Below are 9,978 nucleotides of genomic sequence, written 5' to 3' on the forward strand. Positions count from 1 at the left end.
AACGCCTTCCCTTAACTTGCACGGTGTGGGATAAACCCCCTTATAAACAAATTTAAAAAAAATTATTGGCTGCAAAGATGTGGGCCCCACCTGATAAAGCCCTTCGTCCTCGTTACCATGATAAATCCCCATCAATGGCGCCCCGTTTTAACTTGCTTGGTGTGAATGGTGGCGCCGAAGGGGGCGCTATAGGCGGTGATGTGACACGATAGAGCCCTCCATACCCTCCGGCCTTACAAAAAATTTAACATCACAAGCTTTCAAAAGTCACAACCCTTCAAACTACTTTTAAATATCCCACACTCTTTAGACCACTCGTAGTGGGGTTTTTTTTTAGCGTTTTTCCCAAAAAACGCCCGGTAACCACCCCTGGGGCGTTTTTTTTGAAAAAATAGGTGAAGCGTTCTTTTTTTACCTGGAACTTTATCTTTGGTCAATAGCATTTTTTATAGTTTTTATTTTTATTTAATTCTATTAGAATATAACATTGTTGTAAAAATCGCGACTAGTCGGCGATTAATTGCTAGTCGGCAGTAACTGAGTAATTTTTCGTTAATCAGTCCATTAATTGCTAGTTGGGCCTAGTCGGACCTAGTCGTGCCTTGTCAGCCAGCCAAAAATTGGCGATTCCAGCTAGATTCCAGCAAAAAACCTGTATATTCCGGCCAAAAACCTCTAAATTCCAGTCAATTCCAACCAACCATGTGAATTCTAACAATTAATCTTGTATACTTAAAAAAATGAGTTGAGCAAAAGTTAAAACCAAGCTACTTAGAATATTTACCTATAAAAATGTGTATATGTATACATAAAACTGAAAATTACATATAAAAAACCCGATCCGATTAATCCCGAGTAGTCGCTAGTCCCCACCACACCGCCCGACTAGCTACTAGCGAATTCTCCAACCTTGGAATATAATGCCCCACAAGATTTCAAACCCCACTACACCCCTTTTAACATAATACCCCACAATGCCCACATGCTGACTGGACCGCCACATGACGCAAAACGCCCAAGGGTCTTCCCCCTCCCACTACACATGATCTTAGAAAAAGTCACCTTTCATATGTATACAAAAAATCACAACCATTCAATCTAAGTTTAACAATACCACACCCCATACAAAAAGTCAAAACTTTCAAATATATCACACCCTTCAAAAAGTAACAACTTTTTAAACTACTTTTAAATATATCACACTCTTACAAAAAGTCATAATCTTTCATGTATATACAGAAAACAACATAATTTCCTATAAAATGAGGGGCTAGACATATATAGGTTACGGTCCACCCATTCAAACCATTATACTCTTTACCAAAAGGATGCGTCATTTCCTTTCATTAAGGTGATATATATTAAAGAGTGTTGTATAACCACCACATAAAGCGGTACGTCTGATTTAGAACGAAACAAAAAACATGTATCATACAATTACGGTTCGACTCAGATTCTTAGCATTTTCTCATTTATTTATTTTCCCTTCCTTTTTTCGCTCACCAAATCCCAGTTTTCCCTCCTTATCACTAAATTGTCACACCACTTTCTAAGGCGGAAGCATGAGGTGTGATCCTGAAATGTTCTCATTGCATACGAATGGTAAACATTCTACATGGTTAAAAATAACTCCACTTCCCATTCATAGTTTAAACATTCCAAAATAAAAGTTAAGTTTAAAGTTTACATCACACATAAGATAATTTTTTGAAAAGTCTACAACTTCATTTCAAAAACAAATATCAAGGTTTTGTTCATTATATCTCCACAAAGAGGCGAGATATAACAAACAAATCCTACAAAAGAGGCAACGGAGCATCAACACAAAATGACTTGAAACACAAACAACATTTTTGAGCAAGAGACAGCGCGCACATCCACTTAGTTCCCTGAAATACATGTAAGTTTTGAAAATCGTCAACAAAAGTTGGTGTGAATTCATGCAGTTTTCGTATAGAATGTTTGTATACTTGTATGAAAACATGGTATGTAATTTGTAAAACGTATATGTAAACTGAGTTCTGTAAATGTAAGGAATACGAGATCGCTAATGTTTCGCGAGGACATTAACATATGTCACGACATAGGAAGCATCCAAACCATAGGCATTTTTCTGTCGATTTACGACTCAAGACACAAAAACACTCTAGGTAGAACGTGGCCCGGAGTGTAGCTGCCTGAAACCCATTAGATTTAACCTTTTGTTCCGCGGTCTAGGTATATAGTTGATTAATGGTCCTTATGACACCCTATTCGTCACATGATCTATGTGTCATTCCTTAGTTTTGTGTTCTACATACCATTGTACATGTACTTTCCCCAAGTTTAGAAAACAAGTAAAAGTTTAAAAGTGGGGACATGAACTCACTATTTTGCGTATCTTGCGTCGTAAACTTCACCGGCTTTGTCGTGTAGGCTTTGCAACCTATAAGTATTCTATGTGTGTTAATCACTAGACTTGTAACATACCGTGTACAAGTCACCATCTTAAGTTTATGTATTTGTTTTATTTATGTTCATCACTTGTGAGGGTCGTGCCCTTGTTTGTCGGGTCTCGCCCGTTCGTCGTGTCCTTGTATTTTGAATATGTATTTCTTACTTGTAAATATATATTTTACTTCCCAAAAATATATATTTGTTTATATGATCGGTGAAGATCAATAAAGGTTAAAAAAATAAACTATATTTTTAACTTATCCAAAATATGTTACTTGTATTATTCTTCGAAAATAAATATAAGTATTTTGTTAAATAATATTTCCAATATTATTTTATATTATTTTTGTGCAAGTATACTTAGGGAAGTATACTTGTATTTTTATGTAAATACTTGTGTATTTTACATTATTTGCCAAAAATCAATACTTTGATTTTTAATACTTTCCGGAATTATATTTCTTAAAAGAGTTAAATGCCATTTTAGTCCCTGTGTTTTGGACCATTTTGCCAGTTTAGTCCAAAGGTTTCATTTTTAACCTGTGGGTCCAAAAAGGTTTCACAGTTGCCATTTTAGTCCACTTGGTTAACTTCATCCATTTGTTCTGTTAACGAGAAGGCCAATTCAGTCATTTTGTATATAATTCTGTTAACTAAAAGGGCAATTCAGCCATATAAAATGACCGAATTGGCCTTCTCGTTAACAGAAAAGATGGATGAAGTTAACCAAGTGGACTAAAATGGCAACTGTGAAACATTTTTGGACCCACAGGTTAAAAATGAAACCTTTGGACTAAACTGGCAAAATGGCCCAAACCACATGGACTAAAATGGCATTTAACTCTTCTTAAAAATAATATATTTTTAAGACTTGTGTGAAATATATATATATATAGTTTTGTTATGCTTGTAAATATATATATATATATATATATATTGTCATTCACCCGATTTTGTATAATTTTTACTACTTGGTAATAGTTATATATATTTGTCCAAATATATATTTATGTCCAAAATTGTCCATAAATTGTCCAAGTTCGAAATTCGTTAAGGAATATATTTATACAAATATATTTTCTTGTATTTGTCCATATACCCTTTCATGGGTTACTTTGTGTGAGTATTCTTGGGTATTTGTTATGTACTTTTATGTGTATTTCGTTGGTGGTACTCCTTGGGAGTATTTAGTGTATTTTCATGATCCTAATACACTACTACATTATACCCTTATACAATTACCAACTTGGGTTATGTCTCATTTGTTTAAAAGTCACAACCTTTAGTTTATTTTTATCACACCCTTTCATTCTATTATATATATATATATATATATATATAAACCAACTAAAAGTTCCGTGCAATACGAGTCGGTGCCGTTGGGCCGTTTCTTTTCATTAAGCATCGATTCAACAAAATAAAGGATTACGCCACCCTTCACCGAATCACGTATATAACTTAATTTATATTAATAAGCTTAATTCATATTACACATACAACAGATTAATCAAAGGACACCATCTCACATACCCCAATTACAGTTCTGTAACTACGTCCAGATTTTTCACCACCACCATTTTCATGTAAGAATTCTTCTTCATCCTTTCACTTAAATCTATATGGATTAAAATTGATTCAATCAAAGGCAATTACATGTAAGAAGACAATTGATTATTGCGCAATTTAAATGGTCCAACATTGTTTTATCCAATTCCTGTTTTCCGTCGGTTCTACGCAAAAATATAGAAATCTATAGTCCTGAACGGAAGAACATCAAAATAAGTAGTGTTTTTTTTCCCAAATGGGCGTAGATAAAAAATATTTACTTTTATCATGTACGTTGAAAAATATGTAATGCTTAACACCAATTGAAGACGAAGATTAAGACTGCGATTTCTGACTTTAGTTCGATTGATTTTGTTTCATTCGCTTTCGCTGGAGGCGACAATTTTTCGATTTGGTTTTTTGGCCATAAAAAACGTAATTTGGCCGGCAAACGGAGACTGGGAAGATCGATTGGTAAGAGGGAATCGGTACCGTCATATTCTAGCCGTTTTTTTACTTAAACCGGCCGGTTCTTGCGGTTTTCCGGTTGCTCTGTTGGCTGGTGACTGCAGCCGAATCGGGTTTGTTTTCTTTTATTATTTTCCGGTGCCAGAGAAGGGTTAGGAAGTAGAAAAAGAAAGATATATGAGTTGCATATGCAAATGTTGTGTTTCATTTTCATTTTCTGTTGAATCTTGAAGATAACCTATCTGCCGGAATATTAGACCCAAGTTTTTGATTTGCACACAATATACCCAGAAAACCCATAACCAAAGAAATAAACTAAAATGACCACATGTATGCCATATGCAGAAAGTAACCAAATTATATTATATTATATTATATTATATTATATTATATTATATTATATTATATTATATTATATTATATTATATTATATTATATTATATTATATTATATTATATTATATTATATTATATTATATATATGAAATAAAAGTGATGATGAACAGTAATAATATTTTTTTAGCACTTGTTTTTTAGTTTTTTATTTGTTATTTATTTTGATTTTTAGTAATAAATATTATTTTTTTGATAACTCTTAAGTATTTGTTCTTTTTATTTATGATAAGAAGTATTTTAGTTATCATCCAGTTTGATTTTTTTTAATAACTTGCGTTCGTTGACTTTAAAAAAAATCTAAATTCACATGTATGTTTAAATATTTTTTAAGTTTTTCAGTTTGTTTCATCAGGGTATCGACACCATATCCGTTATCAAATAAATCAAATAAGTGAATGCATATCAATACCGATGTTGTTAGGTTAGGTGCGGTATGGTGGCGACACAATGTTAAATTATTGAAAGCAAAAAAAATAAATAAATATTAATAGTGGTATAGATACATATGTCGTACCGTTGGTTTCGGTTCGTTTTGACACGATAGTTATAGCGACACAATTGAACAACATTACCGGTATTAATATTCGTATTTATTGTTTTATATCGATGTATGGTCTCTTTCAATAACTATAGTGTGTGCCGATATCATAATGAACCAAACAGATATCAACCAAAATCTTGCCATGAAGCGTGGGAAAATTTCACTAGAATTGAAGGTTATGATGAATAGTAAAACGAATTTCTTAAGTTATTTTTTTCATTTTTTTAATTTCCAATTTCAACCATATACTTTGAATAATATACGCTTTTAGTCAATTTAGATATATTAACAGAAAGTTATGATCAATAATAGTTGAAATATTTTAAATATTTATTTTTATTTAGTAATATTTTATCAAGGTATTTGTTCTTTTTATTAGTAGCATTTTGTTTAGCATTCAGTTTGATTTTTTTATAATAACTTATGTTCGGATCACTACAATAGCGACATGATATATGTTATCAAACAAAAAACCATAATAATTAATACATACCGGTACCGATGTCGTTCAGTTCGGTACGGTAAGATAGCAATACGATCTTAGTTTATCGAAGGGAAAAAAAATAAATATAAATCCCGGTAATGATACAAATGTTGTTAAGTCGATTTTGGTTTGGGTTGGTACGATAGCGGCACAATAGTCGTTTTCCATAATGTTTATATGCCAACGTTGAAAAAAAATAAACATAGAATTTAAACCAACCAAACTGATATCAATTGAACAACATACAAATCAAATGGTGTGTTGTGAGGGTTGATGCGTTGTATTGCAAGCAGCCGACGCAAGTTCGATTGTTGGTGTGTCCGATTCTATGTATTGCCAATGTGGGACTAGCCCACTTGGTATAAGCATATGCCTCTTAAGAGAGATGTTCCAGGTTCAATCCTGGGCAAGGATGATAAAGATTAGAATTATTGGTAAATAGAGCAAACCAGACATTATCATTCCAAAAAAAAAAAAAAATGGACAACATCGGTACTGGTATGGATATTCATTTTTATTGTTTTCCATGTATGTTTTTCTCTTTCGGTTACTATAACGAGTGTATGTACCATAACGAACCGAACATATACCAACCGAATTTTCGCCGCGAAGCGCGGGGGAAAATCACTAGTATATGATAAAAAGGAAAGCGAATGAACAGTGATTTTTTATTATTATTAAATTAAAATTATTAGTATCAGTGTCTGTCATATGTGTCTTACCCATTTACACGTGTTTTGATGTTTCAGCTCCTTATCTTCCACCTCACCTGCCCTTCTCACAAAAGATACGCAGCCAAAAAGAAAGAGAAACAGGAGAAAGAGATTAGAGATAGAGAACATAGAGAGAAAGATATGCGGAAGATTTAGCGAGCCCAGAGCCGGTGAGTCTCCGGCAACCGGCCCCCACACGACGACTTCCGACGAGCCTAGGGTTCAGGTGTGAACCATGATGACGGCGATGTGGTGAATCTGCTTCAAAAACCACGTCTTGCTTCACCACTCCAGATTTCATGACAATGACGGCGGTCAACCGGCTAGGTTCCGGAAGGTTCCAACAATTTCTGGTTAGCCCTTTTCTCTTGCATGTTCACTATTTGGTTGGGCCGGTTGCCCATGATCCTTTATCTGGCGAGTCATGTTGATCTGATGAGTAGGTAACCTCCGGTGAGGTTCCGGTGCCGCTAGGTCTCTGTTGTTCGCCATCAAACTGCACATTCAGACTTCGTCTTGGCCGGTGAGTTTTTTTTGTTTGTTTGTTTTTTTTTTTTTTTTTTTTTTTTTTTTGCCTTTGTTTTCAGATGGTGCTTTGTATTGGTTTTTGGTTGAAGAAGATGTAGAATGATTGTTTTGAATTAAGTTTATAGTATAATGTAAGAAATTGAATTGTCGTCTTTTGTGTGAAAGTTTTTTTCTTATAAATAGTATATTAAACTCGTGTATGTTTCAATTGCACATGAATTGAGCTTGGTTTAAGCATATTAATTCTGATGTTCATGTAAGAGATCTTGAATTGAGCTCCAATTTATTTCAACTTGTGTTTTAGTTACATGTAGATAGCAGATAAGCTAAAAAATGTCATGTAGATGTCTGAGACTGTGAAGTAGGACTAGAGGCCCCTCAGTACAAGGCGAAGCACACATCGGCTTAGGTGAGGTTGAGGCTAGGTGCAAGAGAAAAGGGCTAACCGGTTGTTCTGGCAGTTCCATATTTGTTCAGTTTGTATATTGCGTGCTTTGGATGCATTAAGATATCTCGACTTAACTGGTAATCCAAGGAATTTGATTGATTCACTATGAAATAACTTTTGCTAATTTTTTATATGCTTGATTGATTTTGCATATGTGATTTTTATGGATTCTAATTTCATGTTGAATATACTAAAATGTACATTGTTGAAACAGCTGCAAGTAAAAGGTGAGAGAGAGAAAAACAAGAAGACTGTGGTCGTTTTGAAGTTCTTCGGGTCGGGCGAGAAGGAGAGCTGCAACAACAGCTATGATTTTAAGTAGGGATTCATTTTCCCCATCGGTTCAGCTCGGCCAGAACCGATGATGATGAAATAGCGGTGATCACTTCTGTAATTAACTCCAACAAGATCGAAGACCATCATTCTCATCCTCCACCTACAAAAGTGAGAAACTAAATGAGAGAGAAACAGGAGAAAGAGAGAGAACAGTAAGATAGAGAGAGATCTGGAACGGTGAGCCTCTGGTAACCGTCCGAGATGTAGAAACTGTTGGTGGTGTCGGTTTAGAGGTTGTAGTGGCGAGCTCCATGAAGATTCAGAGGGTTCGGTTCAGAGGTAACAGTGATGAGTTTCGACGAGTCTTAAGGTTCCGTCGTGAATCATGATCACAGTGGTGCCGACCACCTGGTCTTTTACATAATAGGCTTGCAAGTGGCTTCTTTTAGTTTGTAGTTAGATTAGTTAGATCTTCAAGATATCGGGTGACTTATTGGAGAGAGGTATTGGCTTGAGCCGTAGTATTACCGGACTCATGGGGAATTGGCGTGATATTCGAGTCTGGATAGATTATTGGTTCGAATAAGAACCTCTAGCTTATAAATTCTCGGGGTTCTTTAGTTTAGAAAGTAAAAAAGAATTGCAGCATAACAAAAAGACTTAAGATGGAACCAAGTGGGTCCAAATGGATGTGGGCCTCGTCTAGACCGCCTAATGCTTGGTCGGAAGAAAAGGAGCCGAGACAGCTGGATGTTTTGAAGCAGGCAATTGTGTTTTGGCTGGGTGAAGACAACTGGCTCTGGGCACGATAACGCAAGGGGTTTTTCCATGCGCCTTGCCAATAGAAATGTGCGGTATAGTTCAGTGCTTTGCCTGGTATGTGGCGAGTATAGATACTCGGTGTAACACGTATTCGTATCATGTTTCTTTAGTCAAAAGGTGTGACAAATTGTTTCCAAATGGTGTAAGCTCCAACAATTTCTGTCATCCAAGTTGGTGACCTATTTGATATGCACAAAGTCTTTCCAGTTCTCAAGAAGAAAGGTAAAATGATTAATCATTAATGCCATTTTTTGGGTTACTGTGTAGTGTTTATAGAAAGCCTAAAACACATTGTTTTTTTTATCAGAAGCCGCCTTTGCTGGTAAAAGTTATAGAAGAGGTCAAGGTTCTCGGCTATTATGGATCCGGAACCGGTCAAAGGCCGTCGCTCTAAGCTAGGAGGATTGGAAATTGTTTAAAGTGTAATTTTGGCCGATAAGTTTGCTGGTATGTAGAATGTATTCTCTGGTGGAAACATGTGTAATATTTGGTGATTTGGGTTTAGCGCTTTGCTTTCCCATGCGAATAATATAACTTTTTGTTTGTTCAGAAAAAAGTTTTATGTTTTTAACTATTTTGTTTGTCATGGTGTGTGACAATATTGTACCGGCACTATAATGAACTTTGCCGCTTCTGCGCCGCAACGTGCGATGATTACCACTAGTTTCATATTAAACCCAAAATCTAATTTGAAAATAGGTTCACGTACACAAAGGATATTGGAAAAACTAAAACCAAAAAGCAAATAAAAAATTAAAATATAGCATATAAGTGACATGAACTTTGGGAATAAACCATACTTTTGTTAAGTCAAATTTAATTTCTTGGTATGACGTGTACTGAAACGCGGGAGGGTTTATGTAAAGGTTTTAATTTTATTTTATAGATTTCGAAAACATTAATTTTCTAATCGTTTAGGGTGTCGCAATGCATTCTTTAAAAACTTTATGTTTATTTAGTGTTAAAGTTTTAGTGTGGTGTTGTAGGCCCGTGATAAAAGAAAAATGAAAATAGTGATCGCATAAACTTAAAAATTTTTGCATATCATATAGTGATACTAAAAATTCATTGTTAAAATCTCGCCGTAACGCGCGGGTTAATGTAAACTCGTATAATACACATAATATACACTTAGCACAAAATTTGGTGATCACTAAATATATACATATATATATATAGGGAGAAGATCATGCGAGAACCACCTCTTATTGTGAGAACCGCGAGAACCAATGTGAACACACAAAAAATGCCTAAAAATAGCTAAAAATCACACAAATTTTTTTTTGAATTTTTTAATATTTTTTATAAAACAATCGCTACTT

General features: G+C 34.6%; 1 long non-coding RNA gene across 2 annotated transcripts; it reads left to right on the top strand.

Annotated features, from left to right (window-relative positions):
* The first annotated feature begins 6,617 nt into the window (after window positions 1-6,617).
* LOC110884518 lies at window positions 6,618-9,227 on the top strand. 2 transcript variants are annotated; one of them, XR_002561242.2, is made up of 4 exons: window positions 6,618-7,105; window positions 7,415-7,635; window positions 7,773-8,878; window positions 8,964-9,227. It is a non-coding gene; the product is annotated as an uncharacterized LOC110884518 (long non-coding RNA). The 2 variants fall into 2 exon arrangements; XR_002561243.2 differs by having other exon boundaries at window positions 7,425-7,635.
* The last annotated feature ends 751 nt before the right edge of the window (window positions 9,228-9,978 follow it).

Source organism: Helianthus annuus, chromosome 10 (genome assembly GCF_002127325.2).
Source record: "Helianthus annuus cultivar XRQ/B chromosome 10, HanXRQr2.0-SUNRISE, whole genome shotgun sequence".
Lineage (NCBI taxonomy): Eukaryota > Viridiplantae > Streptophyta > Magnoliopsida > Asterales > Asteraceae > Helianthus > Helianthus annuus.